Consider the following 13,218-nt stretch of genomic DNA (forward strand, 5'->3'; position numbering starts at 1 on the left):
CTGGTTGCTGGCACTATTTCTCTGCATCCATCCAGCATTAGGATCTACCGCCCAGGGCTGGTTTTAAAGACACTTTGTATTTCAGGATCTTCATGTGTTTCTAATGTATCCAGGCAGCTTTAGGAGCAGCGTTTGCAGAACATCTTAACCCTCTCCCTCCCATGCCAGGAGGGCTGGGGGCCCAGAGATAATGGCAAAGGAAGAAAGATCCAGAAAAACACACACACACACACACACACACACACAACTGAGGGGCTGAGGGTGGCCAGGAAGAGGAGAGAAAAAGAGAAGAGGAAAATACTCCAACAGGGGAGTGCCTCTGCCTCTGTATCTACCCTGGAACAGACCATCGGGAAAGGGGGGTGCAGTGTTCATAGTGGGGCTTTGGGGTGTGCCCACCTCATCCCCATTAGGGTGGGAGCTGTACTTTCTTACGCAGCAAAGGGTGGGTCTTGACATTTGGGCTGAAGCGGCTGGTGGGCAGGAAAATGGCACACCCTGAGAGTCTTATCTCAAGCTTTGCTCTTAAACTGTTGTGCATTTGGAGCCATCAAGAAGTACCAAAAAGCTCAAGGTTGTGGGGATACTTTTGATCAGGAGAACTCATTTGCAACAGTGGTGACCCCATAATGACATGGAGAAAGTGAAGAACAAGGTCGAGGAAGACCCTCATCCACCGCATGTTGCCTTTAAGAATCTCATCGGATGGATTTTCAGGACAGCGAGTTCTTGGAGGAGTCAACTGTGGCACTACCTGCTGGGCTCCTTCCATTATCACAAAGCCACTAACTAGTGTCTCAGAAAGACCCGAGCTCAGCGCTGCCCTGGTCTGTTTCCCTTCTCCTGAGAAGCAAAAGCGGTGCCTCTTCCCCGACTTAGAATAAGCAGCTCCCAGGATCCCAAGTGGAGAGGTCCTCTGCTCGGGATCGGGCGCAACTCCCCATTGTTGCCCCAGCCTTGGAGCGAAGGGCACGCTCGGGCCTCGGAGACCCGGCTCTCGGTCACCCGAGTAATTCTGGTGGCCCTGGGAGAGCTCCCTGCCCGGACCGCGCCCCGGCTCTGCTCGTCCCCAGACCCGGACACTCAGCCTTCGCCTAAAGGACCGGAGCGCGCATCAGAATCAGAGGGAACGAGTTTCTGACGTTAGAAGCGTACCCAGAAGGAGGAAAAATGCCTTTTCGTTGTACGCGGCAGGCAGGCTGGAGCGGGCACCGGCCTGCTGGCCTGCGGGGCCGGAACCACCCAGGGAGTGAGCCCCGAGTTCGCAGGTCAGGGGACTGGGAGCGCGCAGGATAGCGCGGGGAATTGCATGAGGCTGCGACGTGACAAGGACAGAGGGGTCTCTGTATGCGATGCTGCCTGTGCCCCCAACTGCGGGGCGGAGTGGGAAGATTCCTACCCGCCATCCCCCACCCCCCAGCCCAGCCTGATGCTCACGCCCGCAACAAAACAGGAAACCAGTGCCGGACTGTGTATTCTTTATGTCAACAAATACACTGAAGACGTTGGAACGTCTGAAGGAAGCAGGGGGTTTGTACGCCAGCGTGCTCCCACCCTGCTCCCGCCGGGCGCGGGCTAGTTCGCCGTGGAACTGGTGCAGACAGCCGGGCCGCCTGGGGCCGCGGGACTCCTTGGTTGCCCCAAACCCCGAGGACGCCCGTGCCCCCGATCCGGGCTTCGAATCCTAACTGCACAAAGCAAGTGAGTGAAGGAAACTCGGCAGCGCGGCCACGAGGAGGGGGAGCTCAGGACCCCTTCAAGCACGCACTGAGGTGTGATCAGACTTTTATGGGCGCGTTACACGCTGTAATCATAACGATGTGTGCGTCCTGATCCTCGCACCCAGACCCACACAGCAAAGGCGCGCGCACACACGCAATGAATGCGCACACCGTGGGTGAAATACAGGCATCATACCAAGCCCTCAGAAAGAATGTCACCCCGTTGGACCAGCTTGGTGACATACTTGAGGGTGGCTGGCGCATCTCCCTACTATTCCTAACTGCCCCCCCCACCAACTCTTCCCTCCGGGGGTACTTTGTGGGCCCACGGAAGTGGGCTATCTGACTGGCATTGATCTGGTTCACTGGGTCTCCCCAGAACCCAAGGCTGGCCCGGGAGACCCTTGCTGAGCCCATCTGCAGCGCCCCGTGCAGCCTTCTTCCCTTTGTCTTGGATCTCCAGCCCTGCTCTGCTCAACTCTTGGAGGAAACATAGCAGATTAATAATAATAATAATAAAAAACACTTTTGATATTAGTGTTTATGGGTTTTTGCGCTCTGGCAAGAGGAGCCCAATATAGAAGCTTAGGTAATCAACCCCCAGCCTCTGCTCTGGATTCTCCGTTTATGGGTTGGGAATTGCCAGAAAGAAAGCACCAGGATGGCTGGTTGATTCCGGGGAAATGAAAAGAGAACAGCGCCGTTGGTCTGTCCCTGAAAACGGAACATTAAATGGGGAACTCCAGGTGCCACCCGATGGACCATTTTTATTTTTTTGAGCCCCTGGAAGGTATAATTTTTCTGCCTTTGCCCAACATAATTGTTTTTTAGTAAAAAAAATGTCATTATGGAATCTTTGGAATACACACATACACAAGGATAACAAACCCCTATAGACCCAACTACTAGCTTCAACTTCTATTATCCTTTTGTCTTTCATGTTTAGTCAGCCACTTCCATGTTTTTGAGTATTTTAAATTAAATCCCAGATATCACATAATTTCATCAATGTAGGATTTTGAAGGTATCCTTCAAGATGGGACAAAAAGACTTGAACTGCTCCGATGACAATTTACAAAGAACTTGAGAGTTGACCCTGGAGAAATCCAGATGAAAAAGGAGTTCAGTTGTAATCATATCTTTCCTGCACTGCTATTTTTTTTTTAAAAGTATGTATGAGGGATATTTATATTTCCCTTTTCCAAAAGAGAGCCTTTAGTCGATTTCTATTCCGGTATCAGGATATGGGGAGGGGAAGAGATGAGAACCATACCTCGGTCCTTTGTTCCAAATCTGCACAAGTTCATTAATTAATGGGTAAATGATCATTTCCCCTTTCACCACACCTTGTCCCCCGGTGGAAACCCCAAAGAGATTTCTAATGGTTAAACAGGAGCAGGGAAATTGCCGCTGAATTGGTATCTCATTACAGCAATCACAATTTTCACAAAGAAATGCAAGTCTCTGTATTTCTTTAGAACCCCTCTCAGGGGTAAGAGATGAAAATAAATCAATCGAGTGAATAAAAAAAGGTTTCTTTTTTTTTTTAATTCAGTGATCTAATTGACAATGAATATGGTTTTCCCCAGTGAAGAAGGTGATTTAACCAAAAATCTTCTTAATTTTAGAATCCAAAGAAGAACCCCCACCACCACAACAACAAAAAACCACAAGCTGTTGAATTTGACAAATTCCATAGTAGGCAGCTGCTTGAGAGATTCCAAGCCTATTTGTCCAAATGGGTACTAGTCTTTGTTATAGAAGAATACTGGGTTTTTCTGCATTTAGCTTGTTTATGATCTCTGGATTACCTTGTTTTTGACTTGTTAAGTTTCTGGGAAGCTTTCATATTTTGCATATCATCGCTGTTAGCACTAGAGAAAAGCTGCTTAACAAAACTCATAAGGGGTATGTAAATTAAAGGAAAGAAATTGTGTGCATGCATTTTCTCCCAGTCTCTAACTCCAACTGTGTGGGGCAGGAAGCCCCAGAAGTACCAGCCACAAGTCTTGCCTGCAGCCGCAGCCTGTGGGGCACCAGCAAGATCAGTCCTCATCTTGACCTTGGGGACAGGTTGCCGGTTCATGGGACACAAATATTATGACCCCAGGAGAGAGCTCGCCATAGTGGTGAGGGCTAGGTGGTCATTGCAGGGAGAGGTGAGAATTTTCAGAGGAAGAAGAAGAGGGGGAAAAGATGCCATACATAATGCTGGGAGACAAGGAAGGGAGAGGAAGCAACAAGGAAACCTTAATTCCCAACAAAAATGAAAGCCACAGGAGCCCAAGGAAGGGCTGTGCTGGGAAGTATCTGCAGAGTCATTCTCCGGGGGCCAGGCTCGGGACCCCACTGGTGAGCTGAAGCCGCAAGCCTCCCTGGGATTTCTCTAAGCACAAAAAATATCTGGCCTTTGAGGGGCTGACTAGGGTCCAGCATTAAATGCAAGCTCCAACTTCTGCCCACGGAGAGCTCAGGCACGTGAGCGCCGGCTTCGGAGGCATAGGTTGGGAGCCGAGTTCTGGGCGGCAGGCAAGCCTGCTAGCAATTAGGAACTCTCAGCCACCTTTAAAAAGGCCATATTTCTTCACATTTCTCAGATCTAATGTGAGGTTATGTTGGGTCATGGGACCCTCGGCTGGTGCAAAGTAATTTGATGTCACTAACAGCAAGCAGACCCCTTTGTCACCCTGAGGAACAGAAGTCCCCCAAATGTGAGCTGGCAGCAGAGCAGAGAGGAGACACTGGGGTCCTGGGATCCAGCCAGGGGTCTGCTGCGGGCCTAGCCAGGTGGGCTGGCAGGGTGCTTTAGGAGCTCCGTGTGCTCCAAGGGGAGAGGGATGTGCTGGGCTCACCACACCAGCCCCATCTGAGCTCAACATGGGACCTGGACTGCTGCTGGCCCTTGCTTGGATCCTGGGTTCATCTGCAACAAAATCAGCTCTGCCTTTTTCATTCTGGAGGTTAAAGCTGGTTAATCCAGCTGCAGTCCTTTCTCCCATCCCCCACCTACCCTTGCCCCAGCAGTACACAGTTGAATCAGGAACACCTAAGGGAGTCTCCCTCCCTTGGGGATTAAGGTTCACCCAGCTAACAGAAGATGGGGGGGCAGCAGGAACCATAGCCTATGTACCCCTTGAGGAAGCATTTCGGTGTGTGATGGGGGCTGGCTGAGGTCTCAGGCATTTGTTTAGAGTGTTCCCACCCACAGTTTCCAGTTACTTTCAGATATTTTGGTGGCAGGAGGGGGGCAAGGATGGGGATGGCAGCCATAGCACAGGGTTCCGGGAGCCCTTCTTTGAGAAGCAGGGATGGTCCAAGCCCTGGAGGAGTGTGGGTAGGTTTGGAGAAGGCAACTTGCTGAGCAAAATGAGGAGAGAGCAGTGGGCTGCTCCCGGCGGCCCTGGTCAGTCCTAGTTCCTAGCATTGAGCAGGCCAGGCCAGGGTCCTACAGCTCCCAGCAGCTCCAAACCCCAGACAAGCTGCAAGTGTGCAGTGGGGCCCCGGGGGTGCCTGGTGGAAAAACGCAGCAGGGTCTCCAGGCCCTCTATTCTATTAGCAAAGGGACTCCTGGCAATTGTAGGATTAAAAAAGATGTCCGGAACAAATGGAGTGAAGAGGAGAACTTAGATCCAAAGGAGTCAACCAGGAGGCCTCCCAGAAGGGGGACCCCCGCTCGGAGCACCGGAAAAGCTGCCCTTGGCACCTGGGAAGCACGCGGGGAGGCTGCCCCGAACTGTCTGTGCGCCTTCACCCGCAGCTTCGGAGGCCCTGGTAGGGTAGCGGGAGCTAAGAGGCAGCGGAGCTCATTGCTGCAGAGTCGCCATCAGGAAACCCCGTCCCCCACGAAAATGAGAATCTGCATGGGAGAAGCGATACCGGCTGGTCCGATGGCTGCAAGCCGCGAATGGAGCAAAAATTCCAGCCTGCGCAACTCGGTTCGCTGGACCTGGCGGGGGTCCTCCTCGCTGGGGGTTTAAAGCGAGTAACTGTTTTTTTTTTTTTCCCAGAGCCATTGAGGACCTGCGAAGAGGACCCGCATGTGGGCGCCCCAGGGCTCCACCAGCTGCAGGATCTGGAGCACCAGGAATGTTGGGCGCGAATTCGGGACGCTGGGCCCCTTGCAGAGTAGGGCCCCTTGCGGAGTAGGGCCCCGGACCGCCGCGGAAGCCGGATCTTTCCTGGCAAGGTGGAAAGGCCCTTTCGGTGCCTGAACACGGGCCCAGCCCCGGGGCCTGGGATCTGCACGACGGTCGAGGGGCGGCTGGGGACACAGGGGCTTCTCGGCGGCCTCGGCTGCGGGCGCGGTGCGAGCCGCCGCTGCAGTTGCGGCCTCTCCCCACTAGATGTCTTCCCAGTTAATGAGACGGGCAGGGCGCTGTCCCGCTCCAGCCGCCCGAGCCTCGGTTTCCCCCTGCCGCCGCCGCCGCCAGGCTGCGTGCCGCCGGGAAAGCAAACCTTTCTTCCCTACGGCCCCTCCTCGCCTTGCGCTCCGCATCCTGGCCCTAGAAGTCCACCAGAATCCAATGCTGGCTCCCCGCGGGCCCGCGTCGGACCGGCTCACGCCATTGGAATCTTTTTATGACCTTTGATGTGTTTAAATAACGTGGCAGGGCTGAGCACACACCTCGGATTAAACTTTAATCGGCTGCAGTCAAGGTCGCCCAGGTGGTAAACGCGTTTCCTCCGACGTCTCCTGGCGGACACTGCGGGGTCCAAGGTCTGGGGGCACAGCCCGAGGCTCCCGCCGTGCCCAGGCCTGGGTGGGGGCCAGGACCGGGCCACCCCATTGAGCTCCAAAGACGACTGAGGAAATGGAATCGGAGGCGGACACCCAGGGTGGGCTAATGACCCGAGCAGAGTTTTTATAGCTACTAGACAGAATAGTTAAAAATTCCAAGAGGCACTTCCAATTTCCCCTGACTGCAGAGAATGGTGGACGACCCAAAGTCATGGTCAGTGCCGTGATTATTTCCCTCAGCATGGCTCTGCCGGCCCAGGGAGGGCGGGGGTTGCCTGTGATGACGGCGGCGCAGGCTGGCTGGCTGACTAGTTTTGAAGGTTGCCATTAGCAGTTGTAGGTCAGGATCTAGAACCCAGGCATTTGCAGCCTTTTCCTGGTGCCAGGCCACATAAGGGCAGCTTTGGTTTCACCCCGGCTGAGTCACCGGGTCTGAATGTAACTTTCCTAGCCAATACACCTGTCAGGGAGACCAGTCTTGCCCAGAATTTAGGAAAACGCCAAAAGCCAGGGCAGCTTGTGAAGTGAGGAATCCCACCGCACTCAAAACAAAACAAAACAAAAATCACCCCCAAAAAATCTAGTCTGGAAACACAAACATCAGCAACAGTGGCTTCCTGTGTGAAGAACTGGGTATGGGAGGGGTTGCAGAACAGCACCCATGATTTTCTTCCAGGTCTTTTGTATGGCTTGGGAAGTGCACCCTTTGCAGGTGTTAGCTCTTCTTCAGAAAATGGGACACCCCGTGTATGTTAGGGTCAAACATCTCTCCCAAGAATTTCCCATCAAACCAGACTTGTGTTCAGAGGACAGCACTGACAGGAGGCACCCCAAAGCCTGGATTTCTGCCTTCCCCATATCAACTCCCACCCCCAGTTCCTGGGAGAGGTGCTCAGGCTGCCAACCCCAACCCCAAGCCTGGAAAGGATGCCAGCCATGGCCGCGCCACCCCAGCCTTTCACAGCAACAGAACTCAATCATCTCAAAGAACAAATCAAAGCCAGATCGTCCATTCTGCCCCCCAAGTTCTGGGTGCCTGCGTGTGCCTGTAAACAAGGCCCTTAAGAGCTCCTGCCTGCCGCCTGGAGGTTCCCACTGCCCCTAGCGATGGCGGGAACAGCAAACCGCCTTGACAGCGTGTTGGTCGGTTCTCAAGAAGCTCCGCACAGGAGGCTAGGGTTTCTACCTCCCTCTCAGAGACACTGTGGTCCGGGCTAAGGTTACTTGCAACACCGCCTCTTCACAGAGCTTGGGAGGAGCTGGTAACACTCTACATCTTGTTCTTTGTTGCACTTACCCAAGTGTACACATATATAAAAACGCAGTGATCTGGGTGCTTAAAATTTGTATGCTTGCTTGTATGTAAGTTATACGGCAATAAAAAATTTTTTTAAAGTGCTTCCTCATAACGACCTGTGAAGTGGGTCCCGAGGTTACAATAATCATCTCCATTTAACAGACACGGCGGCTACGACTCAAGGCAAGCCAGACAGTCCCAAGTCTCCACGGAAGAGAAGAACCATCCCGGTCCTCCTCCCGGGGCCAGGGCTTACGGAGGCAGCGCGTTCTTTTCGCGCAGCGGCCAGCGCGGTCTGCAGATGCGTTGTTTTGCGCGGTGGTGGTGAGGCAGGAACTCGTCCCACCGGGAAGTATCCGGGAGGGCGCAGAGCCCAGAGTCTGGGAGGCCCAGAGAGCTTGGCTTATGCGCCCCTGATGAGGAGAACAGCGCCCAGGGCAGCCCAGGGTATCAGAACCCATTTTCTTCTCCAGCCGACCCTGCTCACTTTCATCCGCCGCGGAGCCCCAGACTCCAGAGACCTCCCCAAACAGCCGCACCCTCCCTGCTCACAACCCCTCGCTCTTCACCCTGCCGTTTCTCAAAAAGCAGCGGCGAGGTTGCGTGGATGCGGGGGTGTCCCGAAATTACGGGGGTGGGAAAGGGCCGCAGTTAGACGGGTAAAGAAGACACAGAAAGCGGTTATTTACTCCAGGCTCAATTGCAAAAGGCTTCCAAAAATATCGAGCCGAGTTATTTTATTGTCCAGCCTGTCTACAGCCTGCAATTACGCGTTCAAGATGTTTAATGTGTGCAAATGCACTGGCCGCTCTCGCTGGTGTACACCCTGGTTGGGGGCGCGGGGAGGCGAGTCTGGAGGTAATTACGTCGTACAGTCGCGAACGCGGCTCCGCTCTTACTGTAAACGGCCCCGGCCACCTTTACGAGACGCTAGGACGACTTTGAAAGTGACTCGCCGCGTTTACGCGGACAAGCCGGGTGGGTTTTAAGAGATGCTTTCTTTCCCGGATTGTTCGAAGTGTCCACGGGGCGGTTTCTACGTCGGGTTCAGGGCGCGCCAGAGGGAGGGCGCCCCGCGCGTGAGCGGCCTACGTGGACCCGCGGTGCTCCTGGCCTTCGAGGGCCGACAGGGCGCGTGGACCGGGGACTTGGAGGCGGCTGGGGCGGGTGGCGCGGAGCCCTACGGTCGGGGGCGGGCTCCACCTTGGGCAGGGTCAGGCACACCCTCTGCTCCGGCCTGTTCCGGGCAGTTCCACACCCTCCTACTCAGGCCGCCCTCCCCATAGCCCCGGATGCGGCTCCCAGGCGGCTCCCGGACGCAACGCGACCGCTAGGCCGAGGTCCTGGGCCCGCGAGCAGAGCTCAGAGGCGCGACCGGGTGGGGTGCCGGGCCGGCGCTCGCAAGCCTGGCCTGGGGTGAACTTGCTATTTCGGTTCCCGTGTGCTGCGGGCCAGGGAGAACAGCTGGGAAGGGGGACCCCCGCCTCCACCTCCGGGCCGGCACGGCGGCGCCCTGGGCAGGTCAACCTCTCCACGCCCCCAGCGGCACAGGCGTGCGTGCGCCAGCGCCGTCCCGGAACTTTGTAAGGTCTGGGGCTGGCATCTCCCTTCTACCGCCCCAAAGCCGACACAAACTTCGGGGCCCCGCCCGTCGGCCGTGTGACAGTGGCCCGCAGGCTGGGCCCCTCCGAAGGAGAGGGGTGTGCATGTGAGCGCCGACAGCAGCTCCTCTGCTCCCTGCTGCCTCCCCATTTCAGCACTGACTTTTAGGACAAAAACAGCAAGGCCGCGGGGTGGTGCAGGAACGCGCTCAGCTGTGGTGCAGGGAAGAGGCGCCACTAGCGCGGGGACCCCAGGGCGAGGGAGAGGCCCTCGCGGAGTGGGCGGGGAGGCTGGGGTCCGAAGCCCACCCTAGCGCTCCCAGAACGCAACCTTCCGCCAGGGGCCTGGGCCCCCGCCCTTCTCCTTGGAGACAGATTGGAGTTTGGAAACTGCGGATTTAAAGCAAAACAAAAGCAATGGGCGCTGTTTGCGGGACACGTTAGAGAGGCACTTCGGGATCCTGGGGCGTTTTTCTGAGGCCTGGAACTTCTGTGGCTGCCCCAGGGCCTGGAGAATAGGATCTGGGAGGAGGACAAAATCCCAGGGAGGGAAATGATGGCAGAGAGGAAAACAAATCCGGCCAGGCGTGATGTGCCCCTGCTCCAAGTGCACGATCTGCAGAGGGGGCCCTTTGGATAGTTTCTGGGGCTTGGAGTCTGCAGACCTCAGATCCACCAGTGGTAGAGGAGGCTCCCTATGGGATGTGCCCCAGTTTCCCTTTGGAGGGTGCAGCTTCTAATGCCACATGGAAAGCGCTAGTGGGGGACTGGGTGGCTGCACCCCAAAGTAAATCCCATGCCTTGAGTACATCTGCATACTGAGATTCCGAAGGCGCCCCTAGAGTTGGAGGGGTGTTAGCTTGGCGGCCCCTCTGCCTCTGGGGGCAGCGAGTCCCTGGCAAAGGGTGCGGAGAAGAGCTCTTGGATTCTCTCCCCCGATTCTCACCTATTCCAGTTTGTCCCTTTGTCTCTCCCACCTTCCCCATGACCCTGAGGGAGTCAGGACTCCAAGATGCAAGCAGCCAGGCCCTACCTGGGTGGGATGGAAAGACTGGGAAGTTTGAGGAAGGGTCTCACCAGTGGTTCTGATTTCAGAACCAGAGGTGCTTGTAGCCTCAAGCCTGAGAAAACAAAGGCCGGCTACATTCCATGTCCCCCAAGCTTGGGGCCCAAAGAGCCTCGCATAGGCCATCTTCCAGCCCAGGCTCCTGGCTGCCTGAGAGGCTGCGAGGATTTCCCCAGCAGAAGGGGATGAGGGAGAAGCCACAATGTCTGCAGATTTCCTGGCTCAGTTCAGATCAGGGCTCACAGAGGAGGCCTGTGACGGCTCCCATGTAATTTTTCTGTCTCTCGCTCTCACGTAGCATCGTGGGTTTCTAAACACCCTCCCAGCAACCCAATATTTGATCCTCCCTATGGGAAGCGAATCTGATCAGGGACTTCCTTGCTCTCCTCCTGTGTTGCCTGGCGCCCACAGAAACACAGGAAAGTACAGGGGAGCAGCTTGTTGCTGGAAATGACTCTGCCTGAGGCCCCGAGTCCAGAAACGGTGAGTGAGTGGTTTTTCGTGTAAGGCTGCATGGGTTTTGAGGCGGGGATGAGGCTGCATTGCCAGAGCTGCCAGGCGGCTTTCTTTTTTTTTTTTTTTTTCCCAGTTGCATTCAACCAAGGGAGGGGTTGGAGGAGGAGAGCTTTGAAGCAGTCCAGGACCACGTGGAAGACCCAGGTTTCTCTGTTTCCTGGATCCCCTGGAGGAAGGATTCTCGGGCTGGGAGTGATCATTGCCAATTCCAGTTTCCAGATTTGGTTTTTCTGCTCAGGAAAATTGGAGGCTTGTTTCAATCTTTTCCTAGAAGCCGTATGCTCATTCTTTGGCTTTCTGTTTTCTATTAGCCAGAGGCTTCATGTAAGATAATCTGGGTTTCTCCCTCTGACCTCTGAAACATGTAATTTGGGGGAGATACTGTATTTAAAATGCCAGTCCCAGTAATGAGCCCAGCTTAGCAGTGTGAGCTCCCTCCCTCTCCTTAATGAACAGAGCTGTCGAGAAATAATTTCACTTTGATCTAGTTTGTGACCTGAGTTTTTGGCTTAAAGAAGACTGTGCAGCTAATTGGATTCTTCAGTTGCCTTTAATCTCCACCTCAACACTTGGAACCTGACCAAGCTGAATTAAAACAAGTCTGATAAACAAGATGTAGCTGGCTCCCAGGTTAACAGCAGCAAGAAAAGCCCCCCCACCCCCACCCCCACCCCTGTGGGGTTTAATGATCACAGCGTGGTTGGCACCTCACAAAAAAACCATGAGGCTGTAGGCTCCCAGAACCTGCAGTACGGAAATCTCCAGAATCCTTTCCCCTCCCTCCCTCCCAACACCCTGGATGGAACTTAATTAGGAAGGGAAGGAGGGGCAGAGGGAAACGGGGAAGAAACACTTACAGTTGGTGAAAGAGGCAGGGTTGGGGGCTCATCTCACAGGGACACAGGGCGTGGAGAAGACTGCGCCTGGGACAGGAAGTGGAGCAGGCCAAGCCTCGGAGGGCTGCACAGTAAAGATTGCAATTCGAATTTCCAACTGCGCTCCAAGAGCGAGGGGGTGCGAGAGGGAAATAGGATATGAGGGGCAGGGTTAGGCAGCCGGAGGGGCTGGGAATCGTGGGTTTTATTTAATCTTTTCAGATGCCAGGGTTTTGTGTTCTGGAGGCAAAGCAAGAGGAGGAAGGAGCCTGCCCTCCCCATTCTTGGTTTGAGGCCTGAGAAAGGATTCTCTCGGGCTCCCCTTCTGCTGCTGGCTGAAGGAGCTGCAGGAGTTCAGAGAGAACACTGGCTCCTTCCACAGCAGTGGGCTGTGCTTCAGGCCAGGAGATCTGGACCCGAGCGTGGGCAGTGTTTTGGACCAGATGTTCCCATGATGTGGGGCTGTCCTGGGCGTCTCCTGCCCCAACTTACCCGCTTATGAGAACCAGACAGTGCCAAATGTCACCTGAGTGGCTGAATTGTCCCCAGCTGAGAGTCGCCAGCACATGCCTCTGTGGGGCAGATTTTCTGGGAAGCAATGGAGTCCTTTGCTTGAAATGACTGGTGCAGGGTTTGGGAGAGTGGAGGGTGTGGGAGGGGGACACGGCCTCCTTCCCTGGGCGTCTCCAGCCAGCAGGATCATAGCCGTCTTGAACCTCCACTGAAATACCATCATTAAGCCTTTAAATGGGCACATAGCTTCCAGAGCACATAATCTAAACCTGGGTCTAGGAGAAGTATGTGCATATGTGCACCTGACCGGGATGAGTGCTGGGTGAGGAGGCCTCTCTGCTCGCTGCAGCCTTGGATACAGGAAAACTCCTTTGCTTGGCGTGCCTGTCTTGAAGTGGAAAGTGGCCAGGCCTCTGTGCTGCTGTGTTGAGTGACGTCATCTGCAAGGGGTGAGCCTCCTGCAGACATGGGGGCGAGGCCGTCTCTAGGATGCTGGGAGGCAGATTTGTTTCCAGGGAGCGGGCCTGCACCCCAGCACCCATCTCGTCATCTCCAGATCTGAGATCCAGCCAACCTGACTCAGCAATCTCCTGTCTCCTGGGCTTTCTGGAATCTGTTAGGGTCGACCAAAGCATGAGTCAGCCATAATTGATTGAACACTTGACATCACTCTTATAGTGCTGATGAAAAATTTTTGAGAAAATTTTGTGTTTTTGTATTTATTTCAGAAGCAGATAGACAGGGAGACAATCTCCCATCTGCTGGTTCACTCTTCACATGCCTGAAATAGCCATGATGGACCAGGCCAAAGAAAGGAGCCAGGAAGCTAGAATGGGAGAAGAACTGGGATTGAAACCCAGGTGCTCCTTTTTTTTTTTTTTTTCCTTTTTT

The sequence above is a fragment of the Oryctolagus cuniculus genome, chromosome 16, assembly GCF_051225735.1.
Source record: "Oryctolagus cuniculus isolate XC-2025 breed Fujian yellow rabbit chromosome 16, ASM5122573v1, whole genome shotgun sequence".
NCBI lineage: Eukaryota > Metazoa > Chordata > Mammalia > Lagomorpha > Leporidae > Oryctolagus > Oryctolagus cuniculus.